At 38.1% G+C, this 27,501-nt stretch overlaps 15 non-coding genes across 15 annotated transcripts; all 15 read right to left on the bottom strand.

Annotated features, from left to right (window-relative positions):
• Positions 1 to 1,634: 1,634 nt before the first annotated feature.
• Positions 1,635 to 1,706, bottom strand: Trnae-cuc (transfer RNA glutamic acid (anticodon CUC)). The gene has a single exon. It is a non-coding gene; the product is annotated as a tRNA-Glu (tRNA).
• A 1,519-nt stretch (positions 1,707 to 3,225) lies between these two features.
• Positions 3,226 to 3,297, bottom strand: Trnae-cuc (transfer RNA glutamic acid (anticodon CUC)). Its single transcript has one exon. It is a non-coding gene; the product is annotated as a tRNA-Glu (tRNA).
• A 1,519-nt stretch (positions 3,298 to 4,816) lies between these two features.
• Positions 4,817 to 4,888, bottom strand: Trnae-cuc (transfer RNA glutamic acid (anticodon CUC)). Its single transcript has one exon. It is a non-coding gene; the product is annotated as a tRNA-Glu (tRNA).
• A 986-nt stretch (positions 4,889 to 5,874) lies between these two features.
• Trnae-cuc (transfer RNA glutamic acid (anticodon CUC)) lies at positions 5,875 to 5,948 on the bottom strand. The gene has a single exon. It is a non-coding gene; the product is annotated as a tRNA-Glu (tRNA).
• A 2,044-nt stretch (positions 5,949 to 7,992) lies between these two features.
• Positions 7,993 to 8,064, bottom strand: Trnae-cuc (transfer RNA glutamic acid (anticodon CUC)). The gene has a single exon. It is a non-coding gene; the product is annotated as a tRNA-Glu (tRNA).
• Positions 8,065 to 9,575: 1,511 nt separating this feature from the next.
• Trnae-cuc (transfer RNA glutamic acid (anticodon CUC)) lies at positions 9,576 to 9,649 on the bottom strand. The gene has a single exon. It is a non-coding gene; the product is annotated as a tRNA-Glu (tRNA).
• Positions 9,650 to 10,110: 461 nt separating this feature from the next.
• Trnae-cuc (transfer RNA glutamic acid (anticodon CUC)) lies at positions 10,111 to 10,182 on the bottom strand. The gene has a single exon. It is a non-coding gene; the product is annotated as a tRNA-Glu (tRNA).
• A 1,451-nt stretch (positions 10,183 to 11,633) lies between these two features.
• Positions 11,634 to 11,705, bottom strand: Trnae-cuc (transfer RNA glutamic acid (anticodon CUC)). Its single transcript has one exon. It is a non-coding gene; the product is annotated as a tRNA-Glu (tRNA).
• A 2,033-nt stretch (positions 11,706 to 13,738) lies between these two features.
• Trnae-cuc (transfer RNA glutamic acid (anticodon CUC)) lies at positions 13,739 to 13,810 on the bottom strand. The gene has a single exon. It is a non-coding gene; the product is annotated as a tRNA-Glu (tRNA).
• Positions 13,811 to 20,628: 6,818 nt separating this feature from the next.
• Positions 20,629 to 20,700, bottom strand: Trnae-cuc (transfer RNA glutamic acid (anticodon CUC)). Its single transcript has one exon. It is a non-coding gene; the product is annotated as a tRNA-Glu (tRNA).
• A 989-nt stretch (positions 20,701 to 21,689) lies between these two features.
• Trnae-cuc (transfer RNA glutamic acid (anticodon CUC)) lies at positions 21,690 to 21,761 on the bottom strand. The gene has a single exon. It is a non-coding gene; the product is annotated as a tRNA-Glu (tRNA).
• Positions 21,762 to 22,745: 984 nt separating this feature from the next.
• Positions 22,746 to 22,817, bottom strand: Trnae-cuc (transfer RNA glutamic acid (anticodon CUC)). The gene has a single exon. It is a non-coding gene; the product is annotated as a tRNA-Glu (tRNA).
• A 984-nt stretch (positions 22,818 to 23,801) lies between these two features.
• On the bottom strand, positions 23,802 to 23,873 carry Trnae-cuc (transfer RNA glutamic acid (anticodon CUC)). The gene has a single exon. It is a non-coding gene; the product is annotated as a tRNA-Glu (tRNA).
• A 459-nt stretch (positions 23,874 to 24,332) lies between these two features.
• Positions 24,333 to 24,404, bottom strand: Trnae-cuc (transfer RNA glutamic acid (anticodon CUC)). The gene has a single exon. It is a non-coding gene; the product is annotated as a tRNA-Glu (tRNA).
• Positions 24,405 to 24,859: 455 nt separating this feature from the next.
• Trnae-cuc (transfer RNA glutamic acid (anticodon CUC)) lies at positions 24,860 to 24,931 on the bottom strand. The gene has a single exon. It is a non-coding gene; the product is annotated as a tRNA-Glu (tRNA).
• Positions 24,932 to 27,501: the final 2,570 nt, after the last annotated feature.

Genomic DNA, 27,501 nt, shown 5'->3' with positions numbered 1-27,501 from the left:
GTTAGTAAAATTACCACGTATAAAATTAGAGTTCGGAAAAAGATCCTTCAAATATCTTGGTGCAGCATTATACAATGACTTACCATTAAAAATACGTTGTTGCGATAACTTATTTCAGTTCAAAAAATTAGTTTATCAACATTTTATGTAAATATTCGCTTTTAAAATATGTTTTATATGTTTTTAGTAATTATTAAAGTAGCTTCTGTTTCTAACTTTTGCGCATTCTAGTTTCACATTTTTCTTTTTTCTCTTTTTCTTTTTTCTTGGTACGTACATGCGTTTTATATTAATTTCTTAGCTAACTCATGAGTGGTTATTTAGTAGATAATAGTTTTTGCTTATATTTTTCTTTCTTTTATATATTTTTACTGACAGGACACACGATGATAGCAGTAGTTCATTTTACTGAAGTGTAAAAAATTCTGTATAAATATTGTTTAATAATAATAAGTTTGTGCATTGTTCATTTTCGGTTAGTTGGACCAAATCCATCAATGACTTAACACAACCACATTATTTTAAAGTTTTAATGGCCAGATTCGACAATAGGAAATGTTGTAAAATCGCATTCTGCCGTGCGGGGAATCGAACCCCGGCCATGGCGGTGAAAGAGCCGGATCCTAACCACTAGACCACACGGGATATGCATGATGCTATTATTGTCGCGATTGAAATGCTATTTTAACAGTTGTACGTACGTCCTTTCAGCGCACGTTTTTTGAGATAATGTTTCTCACATTTCTTAAATGCCGAGTTAAAAGTCAGAAACACCGCCATTGGCCAATATGATGATCTCAAAGTTATTAAAGCACCAAGTTACATATCGGGCTGTTAGTAAAATATGGGAGGAAGAATGTCTCTCGAAAACCTTCAAACAATTCGACCCAAAGCATATTCTAAAGCTTCTTCAACTTTTATTATGCAATTGAAAATTTGTATTGGTTTCTTAAACACATGGAAAAAGCTAGTGGAAATGTTGAGTTTGTGCATTGTTCATTTTCCGTTAATTGGACTAAATCCATCAATGACTTAATAACAACCACATTATTTTAAAGCTTTAATGGCCGGATTCTACAATAGGAAATGTTGTAAAATCGCATTCTCCCGTGCGGGGAATCGAACCCCGGCCACGGCGGTGAGAGCTCCGGATCCTAACCAATAGACCACACGGGATATGCATGATGCTATCATTTTCGCCATTGAAATGCTATTTTAACAGTTGTACGTACGTCCTTTCAGCGCAAGTTTTTTGAGATAATGTTTCTTACATGTCTTAAATGCCGAGTTAAAATTCAGAAACACCGCCATTGGCCAATATGATGATCTCAAAGTTATTAAAGCACCAAGTTACATATCGGGATGTTAGTAAAGTTTTGGAGAAAGAATGTCTCTCGAAAACCTTCAAAAAATTCGACCCAAAGCATTTTCTAAAGCTTCCTCAACTTTTATTATGCAATTGAATATTTGTACTTGTTTTTTAATCATGCGGAAAAAGTTAGTGGACGCGCTGACTTTCTGCATTGTTCATTTTCTGTTAGATGGACCAAATCCATCAATGACTTAACACAACCACATTATTTTAAAGTTTCAATGGCCAGATTCGACAATAGGAAATGTTGTAAAATCGCATTGTTCCGTGCGGGGAATCGAACCCCGGCCATGGCGGTGAGAGCGCCGGATCCTAACCACTAGACCACACGGGATATGCATGATGCTATTATTTTTGCGATTGAAATGCTATTTTAACAGTTGTACGTACGTCCTTTCAGCGCACGTTTTTTGAGATAATGTTTCTCACGTGTCTTAAATGCCGAGTTAAAAGTCAGAAACACCGCCATTGGCCAATATGATGATCTCAAAGTTATTAAAGCACCAAGTTACATATCGTGCTGTTAGTAAAATATTGTAGGAAGCATGTCTCTGGAAAACCTTCTAACAATTCGACCCAAAGCATATTCTAAAGCTTCCTCATCGTTTATTATGCAATTGAAAATTTGTATTGGTTTCTTAAACACATGGAAAAAGCTAGTGGAAATGCTGAGTTTGTGCATTGTTCATTTTCTGTTAGATGGACCAAATCCATCAATGACTTAACACAACCACATTATTTTAAAGTTTTAATGGCCAGATTCGACAATAGGAAATGTTGTAAAATCGCATTCTGTCCTGCGGGGAATCGAACCCCGGCCATGGCGGTGAGAGAGCCGGATCCTAACCACTAGACCACACGGGATATGCATGATGCTATTATTGTCGCGATTGAAATGCTATTTTAACAGTTGTACGTACGTCCTTTCAGCGCACGTTTTTTGAGATAATGTTTCTCACATTTCTTAAATGCCGAGTTAAAAGTCAGAAACACCGCCATTGGCCAATATGATGATCTCAAAGTTATTAAAGCACCAAGTTACATATCGGGCTGTTAGTAAAATATTGGAGGAAGAATGTCTCTCAAAAACCTTCAAACAATTCGACCCAAAGCATATTCTAAAGCTTCTTCAACTTTTATTATGCAATTGAAAATTTGTATTGGTTTCTTAAACACATGGAAAAAGCTAGTGGAAATGTTGAGTTTGTGCATTGTTCATTTTCCGTTAATTGGACCAAATCCATCAATGACTTAATAACAACCACATTATTTTAAAGCTTTAATGGCCGGATTCTACAATAGGAAATGTTGTAAAATCGCATTCTCCCGTGCGGGGAATCGAACCCCGGCCAGGGCGGTGAGAGCTCCGGATCCTAACCAATAGACCACACGGGATATGCATGATGCTATCATTTTCGCCATTGAAATGCTATTTTAACAGTTGTACGTACGTCCTTTCAGCGCAAGTTTTTTGAGATAATGTTTCTTACATGTCTTAAATGCCGAGTTAAAATTCAGAAACACCGCCATTGGCCAATATGATGATCTCAAAGTTATTAAAGCACCAAGTTACATATCGTGCTTTTAGTAAAATATTGTAGGAAGAATGTCTCTCGAAAACCTTCTAACAATTCGACCCAAAGCATATTTTAAAGCTTCCTCATCGTTTATTATGCAATTGAAAATTTGTATTGGTTTCTTAAACACATGGAAAAAGCTAGTGGAAATGCTGAGTTTGTGCATTGTTCATTTTCTGTTAGTTGGACCAAATCCATCAATGACTTAACACAACCACATTATTTTAAAGCTTTAATGGCCAGATTCGACAATAGGAAATGTTGTAAAATCGCATTCTCCCGTGCGGGGAATCGAACCCCGGCCACGGCGGTGAGAGCGCCGGATCCTAACCACTAGACCACACGGGATATGCATGATGCTATTAATTTCGCCATTGAAATGCTATTTTAACAGTTGTACGTACGTCCTTTCAGCGCAAGTTTTTTGAGATAATGTTTCTTACATGTCTTAAATGCCGAGTTAAAAGTCAGAAACACCGCCATTGGCCAATATGATGATCTCAAAGTTATTAAAGCACCAAGTTACATATCGAGATGTTAGTAAAGTTTTGGAGAAAGAATGTCTCTCGAAAACTTTCAAACACTTCGAGGCAAAGTATTTTCTAAGTCTTCCTCAACCTTTATTATGCAATTAAATATTTGTACTTGTTTTTTAATCATGCGGAAAAAGTTAGTGGACGCGCTGACTTTCTGCATTGTTCATTTTCTTTTAGATGGACCAAATCCATCAATGACTTAACACAACCACATTATTTTAAAGTTTTAATGGCCAGATTCGACAATAGGAAATGTTGTAAAATCGCATTCTGCCGTGCGGGGAATCGAACCCCGGCCATGGCGGTGAGAGAGCCGGATCCTAACCACTAGACCACACGGGATATGCATGATGCTATTATTGTCGCGATTGAAATGCTATTTTAACAGTTGTACGTACGTCCTTTCCGCGCACGTTTTTTGAGATAATGTTTCTCACATGTCTTAAATGCCGAGTTAAAAGTCAGAAACACCGCCACTGGCCAATATGATGATCTCAAAGTTATTAAAGCACCAAGTTACATATCGGGCTGTTAGTAAAAAATTGGAGGAAGAATGTCTCTCGAAAACCTTCAAACAATTCGACCCAAAGCATATTCTAAAGCTTCTTCAACATTTATTATGCAATTGAAAATTTGTATTGGTTTCTTAAACACATGGAAAAAGCTAGTGGAAATGTTGAGTTTGTGCATTGTTCATTTTCCGTTAATTGGACCAAATCCATCAATGACTTAATAACAACCACATTATTTTAAAGCTTTAATGGCCGGATTTTACAATAGGAAATGTTTTAAAATCGCATTCTCCCGTGCGGGGAATCGAACCCCGGCCAGGGCGGTGAGAGCTCCGGATCCTAACCAATAGACCACACGGGATATGCATGATGCTATCATTTTCGCCATTGAAATGCTATTTTAACAGTTGTACGTACGTCCTTTCAGCGCAATTTTTTTGAGATAGTGTTTCTTACATGTCTTAAATGCCGAGTTAAAATTCAGAAACACCGCCATTGGCCAATATGATGATCTCAAAGTTATTAAAGCACCAAGTTACATATCGTGCTGTTAGTAAAATATTGTAGGAAGAATGTCTCTCGAAAACCTTCTAACAATTCGACCCAAAGCATATTCTAAAGCTTCCTCATCGTTTATTATGCAATTGAAAATTTGTATTGGTTTCTTAAACACATGGAAAAAGCTAGTGGAAATGCTGAGTTTGTGCATTGTTCATTTTCTGTTAGTTGGACCAAATCCATCAATGACTTAACACAACCACATTATTTTAAAGCTTTAATGGCCAGATTCGACAATAGGAAATGTTGTAAAATCGCATTCTCCCGTGCGGGGAATCGAACCCCGGCCACGGCGGTGAGAGCGCCGGATCCTAACCACTAGACCACACGGGATATGCATGATGCTATTAATTTCGCCATTGAAATGCTTTTTTAACAGTTGTACGTACGTCCTTTCAGCGCAAGTTTTTTGAGATAATGTTTCTTACATGTCTTAAATGCCGAGTTAAAAGTCAGAAACACCGCCATTGGCCAATATGATGATCTCAAAGTTATTAAAGCACCAAGTTACATATCGTGCTGTTAGTAAAATATTGTAGGAAGAATGTCTCTCGAAAACCTTCTAACAATTCGACCCAAAGCATATTCTAAAGCTTCCTCATCGTTTATTATGCAATTGAAAATTTGTATTGGTTTCTTAAACACATGGAAAAAGCTAGTGGAAATGCTGAGTTTGTGCATTGTTCATTTTCTGTTAGTTGGACCAAATCCATCAATGACTTAACACAACCACATTATTTTAAAGCTTTAATGGCCAGATTCGACAATAGGAAATGTTGTAAAATCGCATTCTCCCGTGCGGGGAATCCAACCCCGGCCAGGGCGGTGAGAGCTCCGGATCCTAACCAATAGAACACACGGGATATGCATGCTGCTATCATTTTCGCCATTGAAATGCTATTTTAACAGTTGTACGTACGTCCTTTCAGCGCAAGTTTTTTGAGATAATGTTTCTTACATGTCTTAAATGCCGAGTTAAAATTCAGAAACACTGCCATTGGCCAATATGATGACCTCAAAGTTATTAAAGCACCAAGTTACATATCGGGATGTTAGTAAAGTTTTGGAGAAAGAATGTCTCTCGAAAACCTTCAAAAAATTCGACCCAAAGCATTTTCTAAAACTTCCTCAACTTTTATTATGCAATTGAATATTTGTACTTGTTTTTTATTCATGCGGAAAAAGTTAGTGGACGTGCTGACTTTCTGCATTGTTCATTTTCTGTTAGATGGACCAAATCCATCAATGACTTAACACAACCACATTATTTTAAAGTTTCAATGGCCAGATTCGACAATAGGAAATGTTGTAAAGTCGCATTCTGCCGTGCGGGGAATCGAACCCCGGCCATGGCGGTGAGAGCGCCGGATCCTAACCACTAGACCACACGGGATATGCATGATGCTATTATTTTTGCGATTGAAATGCTATTTTAACAGTTGTACGTACGTCCTTTCAGCGCACGTTTTTTGAGATAATGTTTCTCACGTGTCTTAAATGCCGAGTTAAAAGTCAGAAACACCGCCATTGGCCAATATGATGATCTCAAAATTATTAAAGCACCAAGTTGCATATCGTGCTGTTAGTAAAATATTGTAGGAAGAATGTCTCTCGAAAACCTTCTAACAATTCAACCCAAAGCATATTCTAAAGCTTCCTCATCTTTTATTATGCAATTGAAAATTTGTATTGGTTTCTTAAACACATGGAAAAAGCTAGTGGAAATGCTGAGTTTGTGCATTGTTCATTTTCTGTTAGTTGGACCAAATCCATCAATGACTTAAAACAACCACATTATTTTAAAGCTTTAATGGCCAGATTCGACAATAGGAAATGTTGTAAAATCGCATTCTCCCGTGCGGGGAATCACACCCCGGCCACGGCGGTGAGAGCGCCGGATCCTAACCACTAGACCACACGGGATATGCATGATGCTATTAAATTCGCCATTGAAATGCTATTTTCACAGTTGTACGTACGTCCTTTCAGCGCAAGTTTTTTGAGATAATGTTTCTTACATGTCTTAAATGCCGAGTTAAAAGTCAGAAACACCGCCATTGGCCAATATGATGATCTCAAAGTTATTAAAGCACCAAGTTACATATCGGGATGTTAGTAAAGTTTTGGAGAAAGAATGTCTCTCGAAAATATTCAAACACTTCGAGGCAAAGTATTTTCTAAGTCTTCCTCAACCTTTATTATGCAATTGAATATTTGTACTTGTTTTTTAATCATGCGGAAAAAGTTAGTGGACGCGCTGACTTTCTGAATTGTTCATTTTCTGTTAGATGGACAAAATCCATCAATGACTTAACACAACCACATTATTTTAAAGTTTTAATGGCCAGATTCGACAATAGGAAATGTTGTAAAATCGCGCCGTGCGGGGAATCAAACCCCGGCCATGGCGGTGAGAGAGCCGGATCCTAACCACTAGACCACACGGGATATGCATGATGCAATTATTGTCCCGATTGAAATGCTATTTTAACAGTTGTACGTACGTCCTTTCAGCGCACGTTTTTTGAGATAATGTTTCTCACATGTCTTAAATGCCGAGTTAAAAGTCAGAAACACCGCCATTGGCCAATATGATGATCTCAAAGTTATTAAAGCACCAAGTTACATATCGGGCTGTTAGTAAAATATTGGAGGAAGAATGTCTCTCGAAAACCTTCAAACAATTCGACCCAAAGCATATTCTAAAGCTTCTTGAACTTTTATTATGCAATTGAAAATTTGTATTGGTTTCTTAAACACATGGAAAATGCTGGTGGAAATGTTGAGTTTGTGCATTGTTCATTTTCCGTTAATTGGACCAAATTGATCAGTGACTTAAAAACAACCACATTATTTTAAAGCTTTAATGGCCGGATTCTACAACAGGAAATGTTGTAAAATCGCATTCTCCCGTGCGGGGAATCAAACCCCGGCCAGGGCGGTGAGAGCGCCGGATCCTAACCACTAGACCACACGGGATATGCATGATGCTATTATTTTTGCGATTGAAATGCTATTTTAACAGTTGTACGTACGTGCTTTCAGCGCACGTTTTTTGAGATAATGTTTCTCACGTGTCTTAAATGCCGAGTTAAAAGTCAGAAACACCGCCATTGGCCAATATGATGATCTCAAAATTATTAAAGCACCAAGTTACATATCGTGCTGTTAGTAAAATATTGTAGGAAGAATGTCTCTCGAAAACCTTCTAACAATTCAACCCAAAGCATATTCTAAAGCTTCCTCATCTTTTATTATGCAATTGAAAATTTGTATTGGTTTCTTAAACAGATGGAAAAAGCTAGTGGAAATGCTGAGTTTGTGCATTGTTCATTTTCTGTTAGTTGGACCAAATCCATCAATGATTTAACACAACCACATTATTTTAAAGCTTTAATGGCCAGATTCGACAATAGGAAATGTTGTAAAATCGCATTCTCCCGTGCGGGGAATCGAACCCCGGCCACGGCGGTGAGAGCGCCGGATCCTAACCACTAGACCACACGGGATATGCATGATGCTATTAATTTCGCCATTGAAATGCTATTTTCACAGTTGTACGTACGTCCTTTCAGCGCAAGTTTTTTGAGATAATGTTTCTTACATGTCTTAAATGCCGAGTTAAAAGTCAGAAACACCGCCATTGGCCAATATGATGATCTCAAAGTTATTAAAGCACCAAGTTACATATCGGGATGTTAGTAAAGTTTTGGAGAAAGAATGTCTCTCGAAAATATTCAAACACTTCGAGGCAAAGTATTTTCTAAGTCTTCCTCAACCTTTCTTATGCAATTGAATATTTGTACTTGTTTTTTAATCATGCGGAAAAAGTTAGTGGACGCGCTGACTTTCTGCATTGTTCATTTTCTGTTAGATGGACCAAATCCATCAATGACTTAACACAACCACATTATTTTAAAGTTTTAATGGCCAGATTCGACAATAGGAAATGTTGTAAAATCGCGCCGTGCGGGGAATCAAACCCCGGCCATGGCGGTGAGAGAGCCGGATCCTAACCACTAGACCACACGGGATATGCATGATGCAATTATTGTCCCGATTGAAATGCTATTTTAACAGTTGTACGTACGTCCTTTCAGCGCACGTTTTTTGAGATAATGTTTCTCACATGTCTTAAATGCCGAGTTAAAAGTCAGAAACACTGCCATTGGCCAATATGATGATCTCAAAGTTATTAAAGCACCAAGTTACATATCGGGCTGTTAGTAAAATATTGGAGGAAGAATGTCTCTCGAAAACCTTCAAACAATTCGACCCAAAGCATATTCTAAAGCTTCTAGAACTTTTATTATGCAATTGAAAATTTGTATTGGTTTCTTAAACACATGGAAAATGCTGGTGGCAATGTTGAGTTTGTGCATTGTTCATTTTCCGTTAATTGGACCAAATTGATCAGTGACTTAATAACAACCACATTATTTTAAAGCTTTAATGGCCGGATTCTACAATAGGAAATGTTGTAAAATCGCATTCTCCCGTGCGGGGAATCAAACCCCGGCCAGGGCGGTGAGAGCTCCGCATCCTAACCAATAGACCACACGGGATATGCATGATGCTATCATTTTCGCCATTGAAATGCTATTTTAACAGTTGTACGTACGTCCTTTCAGCGCAAGTTTTTTGAGATAATGTTTCTTACATGTCTTAAATGCCGAGTTAAAATTCAGAAACACCGCCATTGGCCAATATGATGATCTCAAAGTTATTAAAGCACCAAGTTACATATCGGGATGTTAGTAAAGTTTTGGAGAAAGAATGTCTCTCGAAAACCTTCAAAAAATTCGACCCAAAGCATTTTTTAAAGCTTCCTCAACTTTTATTATGCAATTGAATATTTGTACTTGTTTTTTAATCATCGGAAAAAGTTAGTGGACGCGCTGACTTTCTGCATTGTTCATTTTCGGTTAGATGGACCAAATCCATCAATGACTTAACACAACCACATAATTTTAAAGTTTTAATGGCCAGATTCGACAATAGGAAATGTTGTAAAGTCGCATTCTGCCGTGCGGGGAATCGAACCCCGGCCATGGCGGTGAGAGCGCCGGATCCTAACCACTAGACCACACGGGATATGCATGATGCTATTATTTTTGCGATTGAAATGCTATTTTAACAGTTGCACGTACCTTTACTCTTTTAGCGCAAGTTTTTTGAGATAATGTTTCACACATGTCTTAAATGCCGAATTAAATGGCAGAAACACCGTCATTGGCCAATATGATGATCTCAAAGTTATTAAAGCACCAAGTTACATATCGGGCTGTTAGTAAAATATTGGTGAAGGGATGTCTCTCGAACACCTTCAAACACTTCGCCGCAAAGAATATTCTAAATCTTCCTCAACCTTTATTATTCAATTAAAAATTTGTACTTGTTTCTTAAACATTCGAAAAAGTTAGGGGAAACGCTGAGGTTCTGCATTATTCATTTTCTGTTAGATGGACCAAACCCATCAATGACGTAACACAACCACATTATTATAAAGTTTCAATGGCCAGATTCGAAAATAGGAAATATTGTAAAATCGCATTCTCCCGTGCGGGGAATCGAACCCCGGCCACGGCGGTGAGAGCGCCGGATCCTAACCATTAGACCACACGGGATATGCATGATGGTATTAATTTCGCCATTGAAATGCTATTTTAACAGTTGTACGTACGTCCTTTCAGCGCAAGTTTTCTGAGATAATGTTTCTTACATGTCTTAAATGCCGAGTTAAAAGTCAGAAACACCGCCATTGGCCAATATGATGATCTCAAAGTTATTAAAGCACCAAGTTACATATCGGGATGTTAGTAAAGTTTTGGAGAAAGAATGTCTCTCGAAAACTTTCAAACACTTCGAGGCAAAGTATTTTCTAAGTCTTCCTCAACCTTTTTTATGCAATTGAATATTTGTACTTGTTTTTTAATCATGCGGAAAAAGTTAGTGGACGCGCTGACTTTCTGCATTGTTCATTTTCTGTTAGATGGACCAAATCCATCAATGACTTAACACAACCACATTATTTTAAAGTTTCAATGGCCAGATTCGACAATAGGAAATGTTGTGAAACCGTATTCTCCAGTGCTGGGAATCGAATTCCAGCCACGGCGGTGAGAGCGCCGGATCCTAACCACTAGACCACACGGTTCATGCTAATTTTATTTTAGCGATTGAAATGCTATTTTAACAGTTGCACGTACCTTCTTTTAGCGCAAGTTTTTTGAGATAATGTTTCTCACATGTCTTAAAAGCCGAATTAAATGGCAGAAACACCGTCATTGGCCAATATGATGATCTCAAAGTTATTAAAGCACCAAGTTACATATCGGGCTGTTAGTAAAATATTGGAGAAGGAATGTCTCTCGAAAACCTTCAAACACTTCGACGCAAAGAATATTCTAAATCTTCCTCAACCTTTATTATTCAATTAAAAATTTGTACTTGTTTCTGGACCAAACCCATCAATGACTTAACACAACCACATTATTTTAAAGTGGCAAAAGCAGGATGCGACAATAGGAAATGTTGTAAAATCGCATTCTCCCGTGCAGGGAATCGAACCCCGGCCACGGCGGTGAGAGTGCCGGATCCTAACCACAAGACCACACGGGATATGCATGCTTAATTTATTTTCGAGATTGAAATGCTATTTAAACAGTTATACGTACCTTCTTTCAGCGCAAGTTTTTTGAGATAATGTTTCTCACATGTCTTAAATGCCGGTTTAAAAGTCAGATTACCGGCATTGGCCAATATGATGATCTCGAAGTTATTAAAGCACCAACTTACATATTGGGCTGTTAGTAAAATATTGGAGAAAGAATGTCTCTCGAAAACCTTCAAATAATTCGACCCAGAGCATTTTCTAAGGCTTCCTCAATTTTTATTATGCAATTGAAAACTTGTATTGGTTTCTTAAACACATGGAAAAAGCTAGTGGAAATGCTGAGATTGTGCATTGTTCATTTTCTGTTAGTTGGACCAAATCCATCAATGACTTAACATAACCACATTATTTTAAAGTGGCAAAGGCAGGATGCGACAATAGGAAATGTTGTAAAATCGCATTCTCCCGTGCAGGGAATCGAACCCTGGCCACGGCGGTGAGAGCGCCGGATCCTAACCACCAGACCACACGGGATATGCATGCTGATATTATTTTCGAGATTGAAATGCTATTTAAACAGTTATACGTACGTTCTTTCAGCGCAAGTTTTTTGAGATAATGTTTCTCACATGTCTTAAATGCCGAGTTAAAAGTCAGATTACCGCCATTGGCCAATATGATGATCTCAAAGTTATTAAAGCACCAAGTTACATATCGGGCTGTTAGTAAAATATAGGAGAAAGAATGTCTCTCGAAAACCTTCAAATAATTCGACTCAAAGCATTTTCTAAAGCTTCCTCAACTTTTATTATGCAATTGAATACTTGTAGTTGTTTTTTAATCATGCGGAAAAAGTTAGTGGACGCGCTGACTTTCTGCATTGTTCATTTTCTGTTAGATGGACCAAATCCATCAATGACTTAACACAACCACATTATTTTAAAGTTTCAATGGCCAGATTCGACAATAGGAGATGTTGTGAAACCGTATTCTCCAGTGCGGGGAATCGAACTCCAGCCACGGCGGTGAGAGCGTCGGATCCTAACCACTAGACCACACGGGATATGTTGATGTTATTTTCGCGATTGATATGCTATTTAAACAGTTATACGTACGGTCTTTAAGCGCAAGTTTTTTCAGATAATGTTTCTCACATGTCTTAAATGCCGAGTTGAAAGTCAGAAACACCGCCATTATCCAATATGCTGATCTCAAATTTATTAAAGCACCAAGTTACATATCGGGATGTTAGTAAAGTTTTGGAGAAAGAATGTCTCTCGAAAACCTTCAAACACTTCGAGGCAAGGTATTTTCTAAATCTTCCTTAACCTTTATTATGCAATTGAAAATTTGTACTTGTTTCTTAAATATACGGAAAAAGTTAGTGGAAACGCTGAGGTTCTGCATTATTCATTTTCTGTTAGATGGACCAAATCCATCAATGACTTAACACTACCTCATTACTTTAAAGTGGCAATCGCAAGATTCAACAATAGGAAATGTTGTAAAATCGTATTCTCCCGTGCAGGAAATCGAACCCGGCCACGGCGTTGAGAGCGCCGGATCCTAACCACTAGACCACACGGGATATGTTGATGTTATTTTCGCGATTGATATGCTATTTAAACAGTTATACGTACGGTCTTTCAGCGCAAGTTTTTTGAGATAATGTTTCTCACATGTCTTAAATGCCGAGTTAAAAGTCAGATTACCGCCATTGGCCAATATGATGATCTCAAAGTTATTAAAGCACCAAGTTACATATCGGGCTGTTAGTAAAATATTGGAGAAAGAATGTCTCTTGAAAACCTTCAAATAATTCGACCCAAAGCCTTTTTTAAAGCTTCCTCAACTTTTATTATGCAATTGAATATTTGTACTTGTTTTTTAATCATGCGGAAAAGGTTAGTGGACGCGCTGACTTTCTGCATTGTTCATTTTCTGGTAGATGGACCAAATCCATCAATGACTTAACACAACCACATTATTTTAAAGTTTCAATGGCCAGATTCGACAATAGGAAATGTTGTGAAACCGTATTCCCCAGTGCGGGGAATCGAACTCCGGCCACGGCGGTGAGAGCGCCGCATCCAAACCACTAGGCCACACGGTTCATGCTAATGTTATTTTAGCGATTGAAATGTTATTTTAACAGTTGCACGTACCTTCTTTTAGCGCATGTTTTTTGAGATAATGTTTCTCACATGTCTTAAATGCCGAATTAAATGGCAGAAACACCGTCATTGGCCAATATGATAATCTCAAAGTTATTAAACCACCAAGTTACATATCGGGCTGTTAGTAAAATATTGGAGGAATAAAGTCTCTCGAAAACCTTCAAACAACTCGACCCAAAGCATATTCTAAAGCTTCCTCAACTTTTATTATGCAATTGAAAATTTGTATTGGTTTCTTAAACACATGGAAAAAGCCAGTGGAAATGCTGAGTTTGTGCAATGTTCATTTTCTGTTAGTTGGACCAAATCCATCAATGACTTAACAAAACCACATTATTTTAAAGTTTTATTGGTCAGATTCGACAAAAGGAAATGTTGTAAAATCGCATTCTCCCGTGCGGGGAATCGAACCCCGGCCACGGCGGTGAGAGCGCCGGATCCTAACCACTAGACCACACGGGATATGCATGATGCTATTATTTTCGCCATTGAAATGTTATTTTAACAGTTGTACGTAGGTCCATTCAGCGCAAGTTTTTTGAGATAATGTTTCTCACATGTCTTAAATGCTGAGTTAAAAGTCAGAAACACCGCCATTGGCCAATATGATGATCTTAAAGTTATTAAAGCTCCATGTTACATATCGGGCTGTTAGTAAAGTACTGGAGAAAGAATGTCTCTCGAAAACCTTCAAACAAATCGACCCAAAGCATTTTCTAAAGCTTGCTCAACTTTTATTATGCAATTGAAAATTTGTACTTGTTTTTTAATCAGGCGGAAAAAGTTAGTGGAAACGCTGACTTTCTGCATTGTTCATTTTCTGTTAGATGGACCAAATCCATCAATGACTAAACACAACCACATTATTTTAAAGTTTCAATAGCCAGATTCGACAATAGGAAATGTTGTGAAACCGCATTCTGTCGTGCGGGGAATCGAACCCCGGCCATGGCGGTGAGAGAGCCGGATTCTAACCACTAGACCACACGGGATATGCATGATGCTATTATTGTCGCGATTGAAATGCTATTTTAACAGTTGTACGTACGTCCTTTCAGCGCACGTTTTTTGAGATAATGTTTCTCACATGTCTTATATGCCGAATTAAAAGTCAGAAACACCGCCATTGGCCAATATGATGATCTCAAAGTTATTAAAGCACCAAGTTACATATTGGGATGTTAGTAAAGTTTTGGAGAAAGAATGTCTCTCGAAAACTTTCAAACACTTCGAGGCAAATTATTTTCTAAGTCTTCCTCAACCTTTATTATGCAATTGAATATTTGTACTTGTTTCTTAAACACATGGAAAAAGCTAGTGGAATTGCTGAGTTTGTGCACTGTTCATTTTCTGTTAGTTGGACCAAATTCATCAATGACTTAACACAACCACATTATTTTAAAGTGGCAAAGGTAGGATGCGACAATAGGAAATGTTGTAAAATCGCATTCTCCCGTGCAGGGAGTCGAACCCCGGCCACGGCGGTGACAGCGCCGGATCCTAACCACCAGATCACACGGGATATGCATGATGCTATTATTTTTAAGATTGAAATGCTATTTAAACAGTTATACGTACGTTCTTTCAGCGCAAGTTTTTTCAGATAGTGTTTCTCACATGTCTTAAATGCCATGGTAAAAGTCAGAAACACCGCCATTGGCGAATATGCTGATCTCAAAGTTATTAAAGCACCAAGTTACATATCGGGATGTTAGTAAAGTTTTGGAGAAAGAATGTCTCTCGAAAACTTTCAAACACTTCGAGGCAAAGTGTTTTCTAAGTCTTCCTCAACCTTTATTATGCAATTGAAAATTTGTACTTGCTCCTTAAACGCATTCAAAATGCTAGTGGAAACGCTAAGTTTGTGCATTGTTCATTTTCTGTTAGTTGGACCAAATCCATCAATGACTTAACACAACCACATTATTTTAAAGTTTCAATGGCCAGATTCGATAATAGGAAATGTTGTAAAATCGCATTCTGCCGTGCGGGGAATCGAACCCCGGCCATGGCGGTGAGAGAGCCGGATCCTATCCTCTAGACCACACGGGATATTCATGATGCTATTATTATCGCGATTGAAATGCTATTTTAACAGTTGTACGTACGTCCTTTCAGCGCACGTTTTTTGAGATAATGTTTCTCACATGTCTTAAATGCCGAGTTAAAAGTCAGAAACACCGCCATTGGCCAATATGATGATCTCAAAGTTCTTAAAGCACCAAGTTACATATCGGGCTGTTAATAAAGTATTGGAGAAAGAATGTCTCTCAAAAACCTTCAAACAAATCGACCCAAAGCATATTCTAAAGCTTCCTCAACTTTTATTATGCAATTGAAAATTTGTATTGGTTTCTTAAACACATGGAAAAAGCTAGTGGAAATGCTGAGTTTGTGCATTGTTCATTTTCTGTTAGTTGGACCAAATCCATCAATGACTTAACACAACCGCATTATTTTAAAGCTTCAACGGCCAGATTCGACAATAGGAAATGTTGTAAAATCGCATTCTCCCGTACGGGGAATCGAACCCCGGCCATAGCGGTGAGAGAGCCGGATCCTAACCACTAGACCACACGGGATATGCATGATGCTATTATTGTTGCGATTGAAATGCTACTTTAGCAGTTGTACGTACGTCCTTTCAGCGCACTTTTTTTGAGATAATGTTTCTCACATGTCTTAAATGCCGAGTTAAAAGGCAGAAACACCGCCATTGGCCAATATGATGATCTCAAAGTTATTAAAGCACCAAGTTACATATCGGGCTGTTAGTAAAATATTGGAGGAAGAATGTCTCTCGAAAACCTTCAAACAATTCGACCCAAAGCATATTCTAAAGCTTCCTCAACTTTTATTATGCAATTGAAAATTTGTATTGGTTTCTTAACAACATGGAAAAAGCTAGTGGAAATGCTGAGTTTGTGCATTGTTCATTTTCTGTTAGTTGGACCAAATCCATCAATGACTTAACACAACCACATTATTTTAAAGTTTCAATGGCAAGATTCGATAATAGGAAATGTTGTAAAATCGCATTCTGCCGTGCGGGGAATCCAACCCCGGCCAGGGCGGTGAGAGAGCCGGATCCTATCCTCTAGACCACACGGGATATTCATGATGCTATTATTATCGCGATTGAAATGCTATTCTAACAGTTGTAGGTACGTCCTTTCAGCGCACGTTTTTTGAGATAATGTTTCTCACATGTCTTAAATGCCGAGTTAAAAGTCAGAAACACCGCCATTGGCCAATATGATGATCTCAAAGTTCTTAAAGCACCAAGTTACATATCGGGCTGTTAATAAAGTATTGGAGAAAGAATGTCTCTCAAAAACTTTCAAACAAATCGACCCAAAGCATATTCTAAAGCTTCCTCAACTTTTATTATGCAATTGAAAATTTGTATTGGTTTCTTAAACACATGGAAAAAGCTAGTGGAAATGCTGAGTTTGTGCATTGTTCATTTTCTGTTAGTTGGACCAAATCCATCAATGACTAAACACAACCACATTATTTTAAAGTTTCAATAGCCAGATTCGACAATAGGAAATGTTGTGAAACCGCATTCTGTCGTGCGGGGAATCGAACCCCGGTCATGGCGGTGAGAGAGCCGGATTCTAACCACTAGACCACACGGGATATGCATGATGCTATTATTGTCGCGATTGAAATGCTATTTTAACAGTTGTACGTACGTCCTTTCAGCGCACGTTTTTTGAGATAATGTTTCTCACATGTCTTATATGCCGAATTAAAAGTCAGAAACACCGCCATTGGCCAATATGATGATCTCAAAGTTATTAAAGCACCAAGTTACATATTGGGATGTTAGTAAAGTTTTGGAGAAAGAATGTCTCTCGAAAACTTTCAAACACTTCGAGGCAAATTATTTTCTAAGTCTTCCTCAACCTTTATTATGCAATTGAATATTTGTACTTGTTTCTTAAACACATGGAAAAAGCTAGTGGAATTGCTGAGTTTGTGCACTGTTCATTTTCTGTTAGTTGGACCAAATCCATCAATGACTTAACACAACCACATTATTTTAAAGTGGCAAAGGTAGGATGCGACAATAGGAAATGTTGTAAAATCGCATTCTCCCGTGCAGGGAGTCGAACCCCGGCCACGGCGGTGACAGCGCCGGATCCTAACCACCAGATCACACGGGATATGCATGATGCTATTATTTTTAAGATTGAAATGCTATTTAAACAGTTATACGTACGTTCTTTCAGCGCAAGTTTTTTCAGATAGTGTTTCTCACATGTCTTAAATGCCATGGTAAAAGTCAGAAACACCGCCATTGGCGAATATGCTGATCTCAAAGTTATTAAAGCACCAAGTTACATATCGGGATGTTAGTAAAGTTTTGGAGAAAGAATGTCTCTCGAAAACTTTCAAACACTTCGAGGCAAAGTGTTTTCTAAGTCTTCCTCAACCTTTATTATGCAATTGAAAATTTGTACTTGCTCCTTAAACGCATTCAAAATTCTAGTGGAAACGCTAAGTTTGTGCATTGTTCATTTTCTGTTAGTTGGACCAAATCCATCAATGACTTAACACAACCACATTATTTTAAAGTTTCAATGGCCAGATTCGATAATAGGAAATGTTGTAAAATCGCATTCTGCCGTGCGGGGAATCGAACCCCGGCCATGGCGGTGAGAGAGCCGGATCCTATCCTCTAGACCACACGGGATATTCATGATGCTATTATTATCGCGATTGAAATGCTATTTTAACAGTTGTACGTACGTCCTTTCAGCGCACGTTTTTTGAGATAATGTTTCTCACATGTCTTAAATGCCATGGTAAAAGTCAGAAACACCGCCATTGGCGAATATGCTGATCTCAAAGTTATTAAAGCACCAAGTTACATATCGGGATGTTAGTAAAGTTTTGGAGAAAGAATGTCTCTCGAAAACTTTCAAACACTTCGAGGCAAAGTGTTTTCTAAGTCTTCCTCAACCTTTATTATGCAATTGAAAATTTGTACTTGCTCCTTAAACGCATTCAAAATTCTAGTGGAAACGCTAAGTTTGTGCATTGTTCATTTTCTGTTAGTTGGACCAAATCCATCAATGACTTAACACAACCACATTATTTTAAAGTTTCAATGGCCAGATTCGATAATAGGAAATGTTGTAAAATCGCATTCTGCCGTGCGGGGAATCGAACCCCGGCCATGGCGGTGAGAGAGCCGGATCCTATCCTCTAGACCACACGGGATATTCATGATGCTATTATTATCGCGATTGAAATGCTATTTTAACAGTTGTACGTACGTCCTTTCAGCGCACGTTTTTTGAGATAATGTTTCTCACATGTCTTAAATGCCGAGTTAAAAGTCAGAAACACCGCCATTGGCCAATATGATGATCTCAAAGTTCTTAAAGCACCAAGTTACATATCGGGCTGTTAATAAAGTATTGGAGAAAGAATGTCTCTCAAAAACCTTCAAACAAATCGACCCAAAGCATATTCTAAAGCTTCCTCAACTTTTATTATGCAATTGAAAATTTGTATTGGTTTCTTAAACACATGGAAAAAGCTAGTGGAAATGCTGAGTTTGTGCATTGTTCATTTTCTGTTAGTTGGACCAAATCCATCAATGACTTAACACAACCGCATTATTTTAAAGCTTCAACGGCCAGATTCGACAATAGGAAATGTTGTAAAATCGCATTCTCCCGTGCGGGGAATCGAACCCCGGCCATAGCGGTGAGAGAGCCGGATCCTAACCACTAGACCACACGGGATATGCATGATGCTATTATTGTTGCGATTGAAATGCTATTTTAGCAGTTGTACGTACGTCCTTTCAGCGCACGTTTTTTGAGATAATGTTTCTCACATGTCTTAAATGCCGAGTTAAAAGGCAGAAACACCGCCATTGGCCAATATGATGATCTCAAAGTTATTAAAGCACCAAGTTACATATCGGGCTGTTAGTAAAATATTGGAGGAAGAATGTCTCTCGAAAACCTTCAAACAATTCGACCCAAAGCATATTCTAAAGCTTCCTCAACTTTTATTATGCAATTGAAAATTTGTATTGGTTTCTTAACAACATGGAAAAAGCTAGTGGAAATGCTGAGTTTGTGCATTGTTCATTTTCTGTTAGTTGGACCAAATCCATCAATGACTTAACACAACCACATTATTTTAAAGTTTCAATGGCCAGATTCGATAATAGGAAATGTTGTAAAATCGCATTCTGCCGTGCGGGGAATCGAACCCCGGCCATGGCGGTGAGAGAGCCGGATCCTATCCTCTAGACCACACGGGATATTCATGATGCTATTATTATCGCGATTGAAATGCTATTTTAACAGTTGTACGTACGTCCTTTCAGCGCACGTTTTTTGAGATAATGTTTCTCACATGTCTTAAATGCCGAGTTAAAAGTCAGAAACACCGCCATTGGCCAATATGATGATCTCAAAGTTCTTAAAGTACCAAGTTACATATCGGGCTGTTAATAAAGTATTGGAGAAAGAATGTCTCTCAAAAACCTTCAAAGAAATCGACCCAAAGCATATTCTAAAGCTTCCTCAACTTTTATTATGCAATTGAAAATTTGTATTGGTTTCTTAAACACATGGAAAAAGCTAGTGGAAATGCTGAGTTTGTGCATTGTTCATTTTCTGTTAGTTGGACCAAATCCATCAATGACTTAACACAACCGCATTATTTTAAAGCTTCAACGGCCAGATTCGACAATAGGAAATGTTGTAAAATCGCATTCTCCCGTGCGGGGAATCGAACCCCGGCCATATCGGTGAGAGAGCCGGATCCTAACCACTAGACCACGCGGGATATGCATGATGCTATTATTGTTGCGATTGAAATGCTATTTTAGCAGTTGTACGTACGTCCTTTCAGCGCACGTTTTTTGAGATAATGTTTCTCACATGTCTTAAATGCCGAGTTAAAAGGCAGAAACACCGCCATTGGCCAATATGATAATCTCAAAGTTATTAAAGCACCAAGTTACATATCGGGCTGTTAGTAAAATATTGGAGGAAGAATGTCTCTCGAAAACCTTCAAACAATTCGACCCAAAGCATATTCTAAAGCTTCCTCAACTTTTATTATGCAATTGAAAATTTGTATTGGTTTCTTAACAACATGGAAAAAGCTAGTGGAAATGCTGAGTTTGTGCATTGTTCATTTTCTGTTAGTTGGACCAAATCCATCAATGACTTAACACAACCACATTATTTTAAAGCTTCAACGGCCAGATTCGACAATAGGAAATGTTGTAAAATCGCATTCTCCCGTGCGGGGAATCAAACCCCGGCCACGGCGGTGAGTGCGCCGGATCCTAACCACTAGACCACACGGGATATGCATGATGCTATTATTTTCGCCATTGAAATGCTATTTTAACAGTTGTACGTACGTCTTTTCAGCGCAAGTTTTTTGAGATAATGTTTCTTACATGTCTTAAATGCCGAGTTAAAAGTCAGAAACACCGCCATTGGCCAATATGATGATCTCACAGTTATTAAAGCACCAAGTTACATATCGGGATGTTAGTAAAGTTTTGGAGAAAGAATGTCTCTCGAAAACTTTCAAACATTTCGAGGAAAAGTATTTTCTAAGTCTTCCTCAACCTTTATTATGCAATTGAAAATTTGTATTGGTTTCTTAAACACATGGAAAAAAGCTAGTGGAAATGCTGAGTTTGTGCATTGTTTATTTTCTGTTAGTTGGACCAAATCCATCAATGACTTAACACAACCACATTATTTTAAAATTTCAATGGCCAGATTCGACAATAGGAAATGTTGTAAAATCGCATTCTCCCGTGCGGGGAATCAAACCCCGGCCACGGCGGTGACAGCGCCGGATCCTAACCACTAGACCACAAGGGATATGCATGATGCTATTATTTTCGCAATTGAAATGCTACTTTAACAGTTGTACGTACGTCCTTTTAGTGCAAGTTTTTTGAGATAATGTTTCCCACATGTCTTAAATGCCGAGTTAAAAGTCAGAAACACCGTCATTGGCCAATATGATGATCTCAAAGTTATTAAAGCACCAAGTTACATATCGGGCTGTTAGTAAAGTATTGGAGAAAGAATGTCTCTCGAAAACCTTAAAACATATCGACCCAAAGCATATTCTAAAGCTTCCTCAACTTTTATTATGCAATTGAAAATTTGTATTGGTTTCTTAAACACATGGAAAAAGCTAGTGGAAATGCTGAGTTTGTGCATTGTTCATTTTGTGTTAGTTGGACCAAATCCATCAATGACTTAACACAACCACATTATTTTAAAGTTTCAATGGCCAGATTCGACAATAGGAAATGTTGTGAAACCGCATTCTCCAGTGCGGGGAATCGAACCCCGGCCACGGCGGTGAGAGCGCCGGATCCTAACCACTAGACCACACGGGATATAATGATGTTATTTTCGCGATTGAAATGCTATTTAAACAGTTATACGTACGTTCTTTCAGTGCAGGTTTTTTCAGGTAATGTTTCTCACATGTCTTAAATGCCGAGTTACAAGTCAGAAACACCGGCATTATCCAATATGCCGATCTCAAAGTTATTAAAGCACCAAATTACATATTGGGATGTTAGTAAAGTTTTGGAGAAAGAATGTCTCTCGAAAACTTTCAAACACTTCGAGGCAAATTATTTTCTAAGTCTTCCTCAACCTTTATTATGCAATTGAATATTTGTACTTGTTTCTTAAACACATGGAAAAAGCTAGTGGAATTGCTGAGTTTGTGCACTGTTCATTTTCTGTTAGTTGGACCAAATCCATCAATGACTTAACACAACCACATTATTTTAAAGTTTCAATGGCCAGATTCGATAATAGGAAATGTTGTAAAATCGCATTCTGCCGTGCGGGGAATCGAACCCCGGCCATGGCGGTGAGAGAGCCGGATCCTATCCACTAGACCACACGGGATATTCATGATGCTATTATTATCGCGATTGAAATGCTATTTTAACAGTTGTACGTACGTCCTTTCAGCGCACGTTTTTTGAGATAATGTTTCTCACATGTCTTAAATGCCGAGTTAAAAGTCAGAAACACCGTCATTGGCCAATATGATGATCTCAAAGTTATTAAAGCACCAAGTTACATATCGGGCTGTTAGTAAAGTATTGGAGAAAGAATGTCTCTCGAAAACCTTAAAACATATCGACCCAAAGCATATTCTAAAGCTTCCTCAACTTTTATTATGCAATTGAAAATTTGTATTGGTTTCTTAAACACATGGAAAAAGCTAGTGGAAATGCTGAGTTTGTGCATTGTTCATTTTGTGTTAGTTGGACCAAATCCATCAATGACTTAACACAACCACATTATTTTAAAGTTTCAATGGCCAGATTCGACAATAGGAAATGTTGTGAAACCGCATTCTCCAGTGCGGGGAATCGAACCCCGGCCACGGCGGTGAGAGCGCCGGATCCTAACCACTAGACCACACGGGATATAATGATGTTATTTTCGCGATTGAAATGCTATTTAAACAGTTATACGTACGTTCTTTCAGTGCAGGTTTTTTCAGGTAATGTTTCTCACATGTCTTAAATGCCGAGTTACAAGTCAGAAACACCGGCATTATCCAATATGCCGATCTCAAAGTTATTAAAGCACCAAATTACATATTGGGATGTTAGTAAAGTTTTGGAGAAAGAATGTCTCTCGAAAACTTTCAAACACTTCGAGGCAAATTATTTTCTAAGTCTTCCTCAACCTTTATTATGCAATTGAATATTTGTACTTGTTTCTTAAACACATGGAAAAAGCTAGTGGAATTGCTGAGTTTGTGCACTGTTCATTTTCTGTTAGTTGGACCAAATCCATCAATGACTTAACACAACCACATTATTTTAAAGTTTCAATGGCCAGATTCGATAATAGGAAATGTTGTAAAATCGCATTCTGCCGTGCGGGGAATCGAACCCCGGCCATGGCGGTGAGAGAGCCGGATCCTATCCACTAGACCACACGGGATATTCATGATGCTATTATTATCGCGATTGAAATGCTATTTTAACAGTTGTACGTACGTCCTTTCAGCGCACGTTTTTTGAGATAATGTTTCTCACATGTCTTAAATGCCGAGTTAAAAGTCAGAAAAACCGCCATTGGCCAATATGATGATCTAAAAGTTATTAAAGCACCAAGTTACATATCGGGCCGTTAGTTAACTATTGGAGGAAGAATGTCTCTCGAAAACCTTCAAACAATTCGACCCAAAGCATATTCTAAAGCTTCCTCAACATTTATTATGCAATTGAAAATTTTTATTGGTTTCTTAAACACATGGAAAAAGCTAGTGGAAATGCTGAGTTTGTGCATTGTTCATTTTCTGTTAGTTGGACCAAATCCATCAATGACTTAACACAACCACATTATTTTAAAGCTTCAACGGCCAGATTCGACAATAGGAAATGTTGTAAAATCGCATTCTCCCGTGCGGGGAATCAAACCCCGGCCACGGCGGTGAGTGCGCCGGATCCTAACCACTAGACCACACGGGATATGCATGATGCTATTATTTTCGCCATTGAAATGCTATTTTAACAGTTGTACGTACGTCCTTTCAGCGCAAGTTTTTTGAGATAATGTTTCTTACATGTCTTAAATGCCGAGTTAAAAGTCAGAAACACCGCCATTGGCCAATATGATGATCTCACAGTTATTAAAGCACCAAGTTACATATCGGGATGTTAGTAAAGTTTTGGAGAAAGAATGTCTCTCGAAAACTTTCGAACATTTCGAGGAAAAGTATTTTCTAAGTCTTCCTCAACCTTTATTATGCAATTGAAAATTTGTATTGGTTTCTTAAACACATGGAAAGAAGCTAGTGGAAATGCTGAGTTTGTGCATTGTTTATTTTCTGTTAGTTGGACCAAATCCATCAATGACTTAACACAACCACATTATTTTAAAGTTTCAATGGCCAGATTCGACAATAGGAAATGTTGTGAAACCGCATTCTCCAGTGCGGGGAATCGAACCCCGGCCACGGCAGTGAGAGCGCCGGATCCTAACCACTAGACCACACGGGATATAATGATTTTATTTTCGCGATTGAAATGCTATTTAAACAGTTATACGTACGTTCTTTCAGTGCAGGTTTTTTCAGGTAATGTTTCTCACATGTCTTAAATGCCGAGTTACAAGTCAGAAACACCGGCATTATCCAATATGCTGATCTCAAAGTTATTAAAGCACCAAATTACATATCGGGATGTTAGTAAAGTTTTGGAGAAAGAATGTCTCTCGAAAACTTTCGAACATTTCGAGGAAAAGTATTTTCTAAGTCTTCCTCAACCTTTATTATGCAATTGAAAATTTGTATTGGTTTCTTAAACACATGGAAAGAAGCTAGTGGAAATGCTGAGTTTGTGCATTGTTTATTTTCTGTTAGTTGGACCAAATCCATCAATGACTTAACACAACCACATTATTTTAAAGTTTCAATGGCCAGATTCGACAATAGGAAATGTTGTGAAACCGCATTCTCCAGTGCGGGGAATCGAACCCCGGCCACGGCAGTGAGAGCGCCGGATCCTAACCACTAGACCACACGGGATATAATGATTTTATTTTCGCGATTGAAATGCTATTTAAACAGTTATACGTACGTTCTTTCAGTGCAGGTTTTTTCAGGTAATGTTTCTCACATGTCTTAAATGCCGAGTTACAAGTCAGAAACACCGGCATTATCCAATATGCTGATCTCAAAGTTATTAAAGCACCAAATTACATATCGGGATGTTAGTAAAGTTTTGGAGAAAGAATGTCTCTCGAAAACTTTCAAACACTTCGAGGCAAAGTATTTTCTAAATCTTCCTCAACCTTTATTATGCAATTGAAAATTTGTACTTGTTTTTAAGCACATGGAAAAAGCTAGTGGAAATGCTGAGTTTGTGCATTGTTCATTTTGTGTTAGTTGGACCAAATCCATCAATGACTTAACACTACCATATTATTTTAAAGTAGCAAAGGCAGGATTCCACAATAGAAAATGTTGTAAAATCGCATTCTTCCGTGCGGGGAATCGAAGGCCGGCCACGGCGAAGAGAGCGCCGGATCCTAACCACTAGACCACAAGGGATATGCATGATGCTATTATTTTCGCAATTGAAATGCTACTTTAACAGTTGTACGTACGTCCTTTTAGTGCAAGTTTTTTGAGATAATGTTTCCCACATGTCTTAAATGCCGAGTTAAAAGTCAGAAACACCGTCATTGGCCAATATGATGATCTCAAAGTTATTAAAGCACCAAGTTACATATCGGGCTGTTAGTAAAGTATTGGAGAAAGAATGTCTCTCGAAAACCTTAAAACATATCGACCCAAAGCATATTCTAAACCTTCCTCAACTTTTATTATGCAATTGAAAATTTGTATTGGTTTCTTAAACACATGGAAAAAGCTAGTGGAAATGCTGAGTTTGTGCATTGTTCATTTTGTGTTAGTTGGACCAAATCCATCAATGACTTAACACAACCACATTATTTTAAAGTTTCAATGGCCAGGTTCGATAATAGGAAATGTTGTGAAACCGCATTCTCCAGTGCGGGGAATCGAACCCCGGCAACGGCGGTGAGAGCGCCGGATCGTAACCACTAGACCACACGGGATATGATGATGTTATTTTCGCGATTGAAATGCTATTTAAACAGTTATACATACGTTCTTTCAGTGCAGGTTTCTTCAGGTAATGTTTCTCACATGTCTTAAATGCCGAGTTACAAGTCAGAAACACCGGCATTATCCAATATGCTGATCTCAAAGTTATTAAAGCACCAAATTACATATCGGGATGTTAGTAAAGTTTTGGAGAAAGAATGTCTCTCGAAAACTTTCAAACACTTCGAGGCAAAGTATTTTCTAAATCTTCCTCAACCTTTATTATGCAATTGAAAATTTGTACTTGTTTTTTAAGCACATGGAAAAAGCTAGTGGAAATGCTGAGTTTGTGCATTGTTCATTTTGTGTTAGTTGGACCAAATCCATCAATGACTTAACACTACCACATTATTTTAAAGTAGCAAAGGCAGGATTCCACAATAGAAAATGTTGTAAAATCGCATTCTTCCGTGCGGGGAATCGAAGGCCGGCCACGGCAAAGAGAGCGCCGGATCCTAACCACAAGACCACACGGGATATGCACGATGATATTTATTTCGCAATTAAAATGCTATTTTTACAGTTGTACGTTCTTTCTTTCAGCAAAAATCTTTTGAGATACTGTTTCTCACATGTCTTAAATGCCGAGTTAAAAGTAAAAAAGGCCGCCATTGGCCAATATGCTGATCTCAAAGTTATTAAAGCACCAAGGTACCTATCGGGCTGTTAGTAAAATGTTGGTGAAAAAATGTCTCTCGAAAAACTTCAAACACTTCGACGAAAGAACTTTCTAAAGCTTCCTCAACTTTTATTATTCAATTAAAAATTTGTACTTGTTTCTTAAACATACGAAAAAGTTAGTGGAATTGCTGAGGTTCTGCATTATTCATTTTCTGTTAGATGGACCAAATCCATCAATGACTTAACACAACCACATTATTTTAAAATTTCAATGGCCAGATTTGACAATAGGAAATGTTGTAAAATCGTATTCTCCCGTGCGGGGAGTCGAACCCGCCACGGCGGTGAGAGCGCCGGATCCTAACCACTAGACCACACGGGATATGCATGACGCTATTATTTTCGCGATTGAAATGCTATTTTAACAGTTGTACGTACGTCCTTTTAGCGCAAGTTTTGTGAGATAATGTTTCTCACATGTCTTAAATGCCGAGTTAAAAGTCAGAAACACCGCCATTGGCCAATATGATGATCATAAAGTTATTAAAGCACCAAGTTACATATCGGGCTGTTAGTAAAATATTGGAGAAAGAATGTCTCTCGAAAACCTTCAAATAATTCGACCCAAAGCATTTTCTAAAGCTTCCTCAACTTTTATTATGCAATTGAATATTTGTACTTGTTTTTTAATCATGCGGAAAAAGTTAGTGGACGCGCTGACTTTCTGCATTGTTCATTTTCTGTTAGATGGACCAAATCCATCAATGACTTAACACAACCACATTATTTTAAAGTTTCAATGGCCAGGTTCGATAATAGGAAATGTTGTGAAACCGCATTCTCCA

The sequence above is a fragment of the Hydractinia symbiolongicarpus genome, chromosome 11 (assembly GCF_029227915.1).
Source record: "Hydractinia symbiolongicarpus strain clone_291-10 chromosome 11, HSymV2.1, whole genome shotgun sequence".
NCBI lineage: Eukaryota > Metazoa > Cnidaria > Hydrozoa > Anthoathecata > Hydractiniidae > Hydractinia > Hydractinia symbiolongicarpus.
This window is presented reverse-complemented; position numbering and strand designations above follow the sequence as displayed.